Raw genomic sequence first — 8,984 nt, 5'->3', positions numbered from 1 at the left:
ATAGTTCTCCATCAAGGAAACTGTTCAAAATGAAAAACAGAACATGTCTTATCGGAGGACTCTAAGTCCAATATTAGTGAAGACGATAAGGACAATTTCTTCCTAGAAATAATGTATTTTTATCTTCAGCACAAGAGGAATTAATTCCACAGCACTAATAGAAACTGTTAATAGTGTAATATAAATTACAAACACTACAACAAAAATGAAAGCAAGAGACTCCACAGAAGTTTGTCAGAAATAAAAAAGAAATTCCTTAAACCCTCAAGCCAGCATGCTTGATACAAATTTATACTTTTTTTTTTTTTTTTTTTGAGATGGAGTTGCGCCCTTGTTGCCCAGGCTAGAAAGCAATGACACAATCTCGGCTGACTGCAACCTCTGTCTCCGGGGTTCAAGCAATTCTTCTGCCTCAACCTCCTGAATAGCTGGGATTACAGGCATGCGCCATCATGCCCAGCTAATTTTGTATTTTTAGTAGAGATGGGTTTATACATTTTTAAAGAATGGACACTGATGCAGATGATTTGTGAGCATTTTGATGAGAAAGTGGTGATTAGAAGGATACAGCGTAAATTTAATTGTAAACATGCTTATCTAGCTAACCTAATCTGTTTCTGTAGAATTACTGGCATGGGAGATTGGATAGATGCCTAACGTATCTCAATTTTAAGTAATGTGAGCAAGTCTTTAAGGTATACACAATGATAAAATGGAGAAATATGACCAGATGATGATGGTCATGTAGGTAATTAGATGGATTTGTAGGTGGTTGAAATTGTATCTAAGCATAGCAATCTGGCCTCTGTCTACTCTCCAACAGAATCAGTAATCATTCCACATCCCTCTGCTCCAACCATGCTGAATTATTTGCAGTTCTCTAAAAACATCATATTCTTAAACCCCAGGGCTTTTGCACATACTATTTCTTTGCCTGAAGCAATGTATTCCTCCTCCTTTACCTCATTCTTACTCATCCTTTGGATATCAGCTTAAATTTCATAAGTTGAAAACGCACTTAATACATCTACCCTACTGAACATTAGAGCTTAGTCTAACCTACCTTCAACATGTTCAGAACACTTACATTAGCCTACAGTTAGTTGGGCAAAATTATGTAACACAAAGCCTATAATAATGAATAAGATATTGAATGTCTTATATTTGATATGTAATTTCTTGAATTTTTTTATTATACTTTAAGTTTTAGGGTACATGTGCACAATGTGCAGGTTTGTTACATATGTATCCATGTGCCATGTTGGTGTGCTGCACCCATTAACTCGTCATTTAGCATTAGGTATATCTCCTAATGCTATCCCTCCCCCCTCCCCCCACCCCACAACAGTCCCCAGAGTGTGATGTTCCCCTTCCTGTGTCCATGTGTTCTCATTGTTCAATTCCCACCTATGAGTGAGAACATGCGGTGTTTGGTTTTTTGTCCTTGCGATAGTTTACTGAGAATGATGGTTTCCAGTTTCATCCATGTCCCTACAAAGGACATGAACTCATCATTTTTATGGCTGCATAGTATTCCATGGTGTATATGTGCCACATTTTCTTAATCCAGTCTATAGTTGTTGGACATTTGGGTTGGTTCCAAGTCTTTACTATTGTGAATAGTGCCGCAATAAACATACATGTGCATGTGTCTTTATAGCAGCATGATTTATAGTCCTTTGGGTATATACCCAGTAATGGGATGGCTGGGTCAAATGGTATTTCTAGTTCTAGATCCCTGAGGAATCGCCACATTGACTTCCAACAATGGTTGAACTAGTTTACAGTCTCACCAACAGTGTAAAAGTGTTCCTATTTCTCCACATCCTCTCCAGCACCTGTTGTTTCCTGACTTTTTAATGATCGCCATTCTAACTGGTGTGAGATGGTATCTCATTGTGGTTTTCATTTGCATTTCTCTGATGGCCAGTGATGATGAGCATTTTTTCATGTGTTTTTTGGCTGCATAAATGTCTTCTTTTGAGAAGTGTCTGTTCATGTCCTTCACCCACTTTTTGATGGGGTTGTTTTTTTCTTGTAAATTTGTTTGAGTTCATTGTAGATTCTGGATATTAGCCCTTTGTCAGATGAGTAGGTTGTGAAAATTTTCTCCCATTTTGTAGGAAATTTCTTGAATATTATACTGAAAGTGAAAAGCAATTGTTTTGCAGCATCGTGCAGTCAAAAAATCATGTCATGCACTTTCTATAGTTCTCAAGAGAACTTGGCAGCACCATTTGTCACACAGAGTTCACCCTAAATTCACCTGGTAATTTTGGTGACCCTCTGCTAGTTGCTTTTGTCCAAGGGAAAAATAAATTTCTTATATCTTTATGACAGAAGATAGCTTTGTAATGGAGCAAGGTGCCTAATAAAGTTAGGCTGTTATGTTTCCAGGAAGCTGAACGATACGGGTACTATTTTTCTCAGTGATTAAATTTCAGTGAGATAGCTCCCAGGTCCTTGAGGAATTCACATTCTTAGGTTGTAAAATTTGCAAAAGCCTAATTTAGTTTTTGGAAAGATTTACAGGCATTTCAAAGAGGCACAGAAAAAGCTTACAATTAAATTTCCTAAAGTAAATGACAAAGAAAAGGATGTGGAGGGTAAAAGTCTCTTTCTCTCTTCTTTACACCAGGAAGAATTAAATAGTTTTATTTCTAATTTGTACTCACCCTTACACCAACAGTGTCAGCATCGCCTAGGAATTTTTGTTAGAGATGCAAATCCTCAGATCCCAATGGAGACTTACTTGATAAGAAACTCTGGGGATAGGGCCCAGGAATTTGAGTTTTTACATAAGCTCCCCAAGTGATGCTGAGAATCATTGTAGAGGATTGTTGATAGCAGGCCATGTGCAAAGGATCTGGGGAAGGCAAAGGATTTAATTTTGCTTAAATTAGTAGTTATCTGAGGTTTGCATAGTTATCTGGTCTGCTAGTATGTTACCTTCAATTAATTGGCAAGAAATTAGGATATCAAAAATAAAGATATTAAATGAGCCTTAGTTTAGCCAAGACAGTCAAACCTCAATAATTTACACAATAGAGAACAAAAACAAAATGATTATTTTTAAACTGTGCTAATTCGGCTCTTGAGTTCATTCTCTAATTTACGAAGAGTCACCTGATCAAAATCATTTGAAAATCATTTGATTACTAAATCAAGTAAAGCCATAAAAGCTAAACCCAAGTGAAACTAGATAATTGTGCAGTTTTCTTAGATGGACTCCTTAAGTTCACCTGGCTCTCTACTGGGGACCAAATCTTGTATTTCTCAATTATGTATGCAACTGAAATCACCTGAAGATATGTTTAAAGACAAAAATTGCAGCAGAGAAGCTGAGAGTAGCCAGGGAAGGGGTAGAGTGGATTCTTCCAGCACATGAGTTCACATGACTGCTTCCCCTTCTCAACAGGGGCCAGAGCCTGCCAGGACCTCAAAGAGGAGAGCTTCAGAGGCCCAGCTGATGTACTAGGCATAGGGGACAAAGAGTCTACCTTGAGAAAGGTTTTTATGTCTCAAATTTGACCCACTCTTGAATGACAGCTCTAAGAAATTGGTTTTCCAGGCAACTGAGACAAACAGCATTTGTGATGCTACCATGCCTTCCTTAGGAAGTCGGCCTGAAGCAAAGCTGGTGGAATCTGATTTCTAGCGACTCTGGGTGTTCCTGTGATAGGACCTCCTGTATGTGTCCATTGGCCCCATTGTGGATATGCTGCAGTTGAGCTAGAAAGACCTGGATGTGGAGGTTAAAGCCACACAAATGGATAACCTGGAATTAAAAAGCATGAGGAGCTTTCCATGAAAAATGCCTGGAGATGGGGAAAATCATGGATGGGATTGTACCCCAGGTGATGGAGGTGGCTCAGAAACAGAGGAAGCTTGCCAAAGCTGAAATCCAGAAGGTTCTGAAAGAAAAAAAAATCAAGATCAACTTACTAGAAGTGAACTCCATGAAAAAAAATCTCATCTTTTCAAGGGATTTGAGAAGCAGGAAGCTAGTGAAGCCTACTGCAAAAATGAATAATGGCTAAAATTATTATGCTGAGCATTACATATTAGGAAGACTAGAGATACCAAGCATTAAAAGCCCACACATAAAAGAAACCCAATCTAGTAAATGAGGAAATTATGCAGGTCCAGAGGAAGACCTGAGTGGATGACTTGGCTCTTCTAGGTGAGCCTGATAAACAGGTATGGATCCGTTCCCTTGAGAGCATTCAGCAGAAAATAAAAGACAAAAGAAAATGACAAACTGATCAGAATCTGTAATTACCTGTTTTCAGAAGTATAAAAACCTAAAATCAGTGACCAGTGACCTTCTGTCCCTCCATGTAACTCCATCTCTACAAGCGAGCCTTGTGTACCTTCTCAAAAAAAAAAAAGACATCTATATGAGATATTTTGACTTTCATGTTCTGACTTAGAAAATGGTGATGGTGATCTTTCATTACAAAATCCGTGTATTCTATCAAATGTATGCTCTTGTGAGGTTTATTGAAAAAACTTTTTTTTTTCTTTGGTGGTGGTATCCTGTAGGTTTTTTACTATGGGGAAAAAAAAAACCAAAACGCTGCTTTGAAACTGTCAGTAAACACGATCAAGACTCAATTTAAAATGGGACTCAAGCGTAGTTCATATGAGGCCAAGTTAATGGGGAGTTCCTTAGGAACTTTTGTAATACTAACTAGCAATAAAATAACTGCTACAACATGTCTTTATTTTGTCTTTCAAAAACAGTGTTTTCCCCTATCGTCTTTAGGTAGATAAACTGTCCATGAAGGAGAGAATGATCAGTTTATCTTAACATAAAGATTCCTAACTAGGAATTCAAAAAGATATTTCAGTGGGACAATATTGATCATCAGAATGACAAACCCATGAACGTTTTAGGAAAGGCAGTTTCAGATTTTTCTCCTTAGAGGGTTTCAAGAAACCCCTTGATTGAGAAGAGGGCACATATCCTCCTCTTACCTTCTTTGTTCCCAAAAGACACTCAAAGAATTGTGAACCAAACTTTAATAATATAAAGTCTCTAATTACCTGAGAAAACTGCAGCCCAAAAATCTAAAGTGGCTTACCCAAAGTGAGGAAGTTAATACTATTCCTTTTAGTCCAAGAGAATAATGCCAACTGGATACAGCTCAAAGACTGCACCATTCCCATTATTTTTTGCCATTAGTTATGTTTAATTTTAAATATACCATCTTTGGCAGCAAACATCAAGCTGGGCTTTCCCTCTCCTTTCTAAATTGCATATATTTTTAACATACATTAACACTTTAAAACTGTGGGGTGAAAAGTTTAAAATGCCATAAAAATCATATCTGCATTCTTTATACTTTAAAGCATTTTACAAGACATTGGAATCTGCATTCAGAATTCTTTCTCAGACCATAAGTGTTCTTGAAGACATACATTTTGTCTTACTAATCTGTTTCTTCCAAGCACTACTGTACTAGGCATATGGTAAAGATATACATTCAAGTTTTAAAAGTAAATGCTTTTTCCTGGTAGTGGCCAGGGCCTGGGTTCCTCAGACCAAAAGGCGCAAACTGACATTGCTGTGATTTCAGAAGAGAAGTGAAATGTATAAAACGAAGTAGTTTTGGGGAAGGAAAATGTCATTAATTTTTCATCAGTGTTGTCAGGCACACTAACCCGGGAAGCTGTCTCAGGGCCTGGACTATCCAAATAAGTGTCCGAGGAGGTGTGACAAATGCAGGCCCTTCCGAGTTTGACCCTGATTCTCAAAGGTGGTCAAAAGCGGTCTCTAGAAACGGCGGTGGCAGGGGCGTGATTCTGGGAGGTCCATTCAACTTTTAACGTGCCCTAGGCAGTGGCTGGGTTGCTGGGCAGTGCAAAGGCATAGAGATTGGCGAGAACAGGCTGCGATCAAGCTTCCCAGCGAGGGTCAAAGTCCAGCAGCTTGAAACTAGTGAGCCGGGCTTGTAGGAGTGAAGTGGCTCACGCGGGCCCAGGCCGCAGCCGCTCCCCAGACACCGGGGATCCGGCCCGACTGTTTCCTACCCATAACGGCCAAGGCCCGCTACAGCGCGTCCACAAAGCCCTCGTACTGAGCCAGGACGGGGCTCTCCGTCTCGATGCAGGCGACTACCCACTGCTCCGCCACCCGGTGAGGCAGCTAATTAAGAAAGCCACTTTCAGGATGTCTTTCGAGAATCTAGCCTCGAAGAAAGTCATGTAAGAGAACGCCTGCATCAAAAAGTCGGGAGGCCGGGCGGAGTCGCCGTTAAACGTCTCGGGAAAGCCACCAGGTGGGCCGGCGGCGAACGCTCCCGGGCCAGCAGGTAGGCTTTCTCGCACAGCAGCCCCCGCACCCGGTCCATAAGCTCGTTGTTCTCCCTGCGCCGGGCATGGTTCTGGGTCAGGAGGTCCTACAGCATGACAGCCAGCGCGCCCATCCCGCGCCTCACCGCAAGCCTTGCTCCCCGTTCGGTCCCTCCCGGCCGCGGGGCCGCCGGAAGTGCGTGTCGGCGGGGGGCGGATCCCGGTGGCGGCGAGGGGCGGACTTTGCGGACTAGGCCAGGCCTAGCCTTGAGCGCTGTCGGGCAGGGGCGCCGGGACTGGTGTCCGGCAGAGCGTGAGCCCAGCGGGCTGGAGTCGGCGAGCGGGAGTGAAAAAAGAAAAGCTGGAGAGTGAAGGCAAAGCCCAAGGAGAGAGGGCCGCGCTCGGCGGAGGAATCTGACTTCACGGTTGCGTGCGCTCACTTCCGGAGGGCTTCCTCCGCCCGGCGGGTCCCCAAGTGGTTAAAGGCAAAGCGTTCCCGGGCGCGGTGCATGAAGTTGAGCTTCCTCCCTGGCAGCCCCCGGTTTCTCCCCGAAAATACCTCCTAGCCTTAATGTTTATGCCTCCATTGCCCCAGTTCTTATCTGTTTTGCTCAAGGTCTCATAGCTACAAGAAGGCAATTTCTAACGAAGCCTTTCGTGCCTTCCAAATAGATTATTGTGGCGGGCTTCCACCCGGACAGTATGCCACCCGAATGACTGGACAAGTGCACGGGAGCGGCTGTCATTTGCGGAGTGCCCCTTGCGATCTAGGCGCCTCACAGCGCAAATTATCCAGTAATTTCTCTGAAATCGATGCTGGTTTTGTTTTCCGAAGGCAAATCAGCAGCTTATACAGACACTGGGGCCACAGAGCCGGTGGAACAAGGGGAGACGGCTTGCTGAGTGTCAGGTCTTCCAAGATGAGCTTAAACTTCGGGTGGTGGGCAGGCTTGGTAGGTGGGAAAGGCTCGTGTCCAGATGAATGCAGTCCATGTTTATATTGATGAAAGACACACATACCATTTGGTCCAGCTCAGCCATTCTTACAAGTGCTGGCTGTGAGCACTGGTGTGTGTGTGCCTGCGTGCAACCAGCAATGTAAGTGATGACCAGCTGCATGATGCCTTAATTTGAGTGGACAAAGTCGGTCAAGAACCACTTTCAGGCTTCTGGGTCTCCAAGTCTTTGTCTCCCTGTATCCAAACGAGGCATTCCGAGATTGACAGCATGGAACATTGCATGTCCGAAATACCCACGGTGAAACTGAGTAAAAAGCTTCAGGAGGTGATATTGAGGTGTATAGTTTAGGAAATAAAACCCAATATTTACTTCAAAGAATGTAATTTGTGGCTTTTTAGAGATAAGGATACTTTGACAGTTTTCATTTGTCGTTTACATGGATATGGTACGTTTCATTCTGACTTTTAATTAATTTGGTATTTTACTATGGAAACAACTTTGTATAAATAAAATAATGTATTTCCAATGTTATAAGTTGTGTTATAACAGTTTCAAAAGCCAAATAAACAAGATGCATTTTGATATCAATTGTTTAAAACGTGTATTTTGAGAAAGAACAAATTCATACTCAAAAAAGTTATCTTTGGGTGGGGTATTGTGGAAAATTTTTCCTTTATACATTTCTATATTTTTGAAGTGACTGTATTCATTTTATAATTATAGAAACAAGATGTTAAATCTAGAAAACAAAACTTAAGCTTAACCAGCTAGAAACTGTCAACCAATTTCTCACTAGGGACTTTCCAATTTAACCAAATATTTTATTTGTTTTGTGTCTGCAAACATCTTACAAAAGTTTTCCCTTTTTGCCGCCACAGTGGAGCACTGAACTGCTTGTGGTCTAGTGCTGACTGATTCATGAATCACTAGATGCTCAAATAAACTCTTTAAATTAAAAAAGACATTAAGTGAAAGAAAAACTCAAGAAAATATAAATGCTTTCCATTTTTTAACAAATGCTTAAACAGAAGAAAGGATGCATGCAGAGGTTAAGTAAGACTGCGTTTCAGATCTGAGGCTCAATCTGAAGAACATGTAGTATATGCCTATTCCTTTATAGCTAGACGTTATTTTCTTTGCTGAGGGAAAAGGAACATGTCATTATATTCAACTCTTCTAGAAAAGGAAAGCCATCTACCGAGTCAGTATAATTTATGGAATTTATCTGGAGCTAAAGGTAGTATCAAAATGCCATTTAAAGTTTCAAAGCCAAAATGAACTCTTATTTGTCCTTTATAATTTACATGAAATTTATGAACCCAAATACAAGACTAGGCAGTCATGCTCAAAACACTCAGGATGTTCCTGCCATTGACTAATGATAGCTACATATATTCCTTTGTAGGTATATATTAGAAAATAAAATTTTAAAACAACATGTGGCCAGATATGTGACAGATCTTCAATAGATATGCAATGTCTGTTTTTAAGTAATGAAACAAACACTCCTGAATCTATGGCCCATATGAAAACCTAGATTGTTGAATTTACTGTTATTCCCCTATCCCATCTTTACAGAGTTAACCACTAACCTGAGATTTGGGTTAATCATTATCATGCCTGTTTTATTTTTTAAGTGGAGTTTTATATTTATCGATCAAGATCTATATATCTACATACCTTTAAAAGTATGGTTTACATATAAGTATAGCACACACACATATATG

General features: G+C 40.8%; 1 long non-coding RNA gene across 1 annotated transcript; it reads right to left on the bottom strand.

Moving 5' to 3' along the window:
• Nucleotides 1-288: 288 nt before the first annotated feature.
• Nucleotides 289-6,794, bottom strand: LOC131383469 (uncharacterized). Its single transcript, XR_009213510.1, has 2 exons — nt 5,668-6,794; nt 289-3,914 (listed from the first exon to the last, which is right to left on the bottom strand). It is a non-coding gene; the product is annotated as an uncharacterized LOC131383469 (long non-coding RNA).
• Between the last annotated feature and the right edge of the window lie 2,190 nt (nt 6,795-8,984).

Source organism: Hylobates moloch, unplaced genomic scaffold, assembly GCF_009828535.3.
Source record: "Hylobates moloch isolate HMO894 unplaced genomic scaffold, HMol_V3 SCAFFOLD_5, whole genome shotgun sequence".
In the NCBI taxonomy this organism is placed as follows: Eukaryota; Metazoa; Chordata; class Mammalia; order Primates; family Hylobatidae; genus Hylobates; species Hylobates moloch.
The sequence above is the reverse complement of the archived record's forward strand: the minus strand, read 5'-3'. Positions and strand labels throughout refer to the sequence as shown.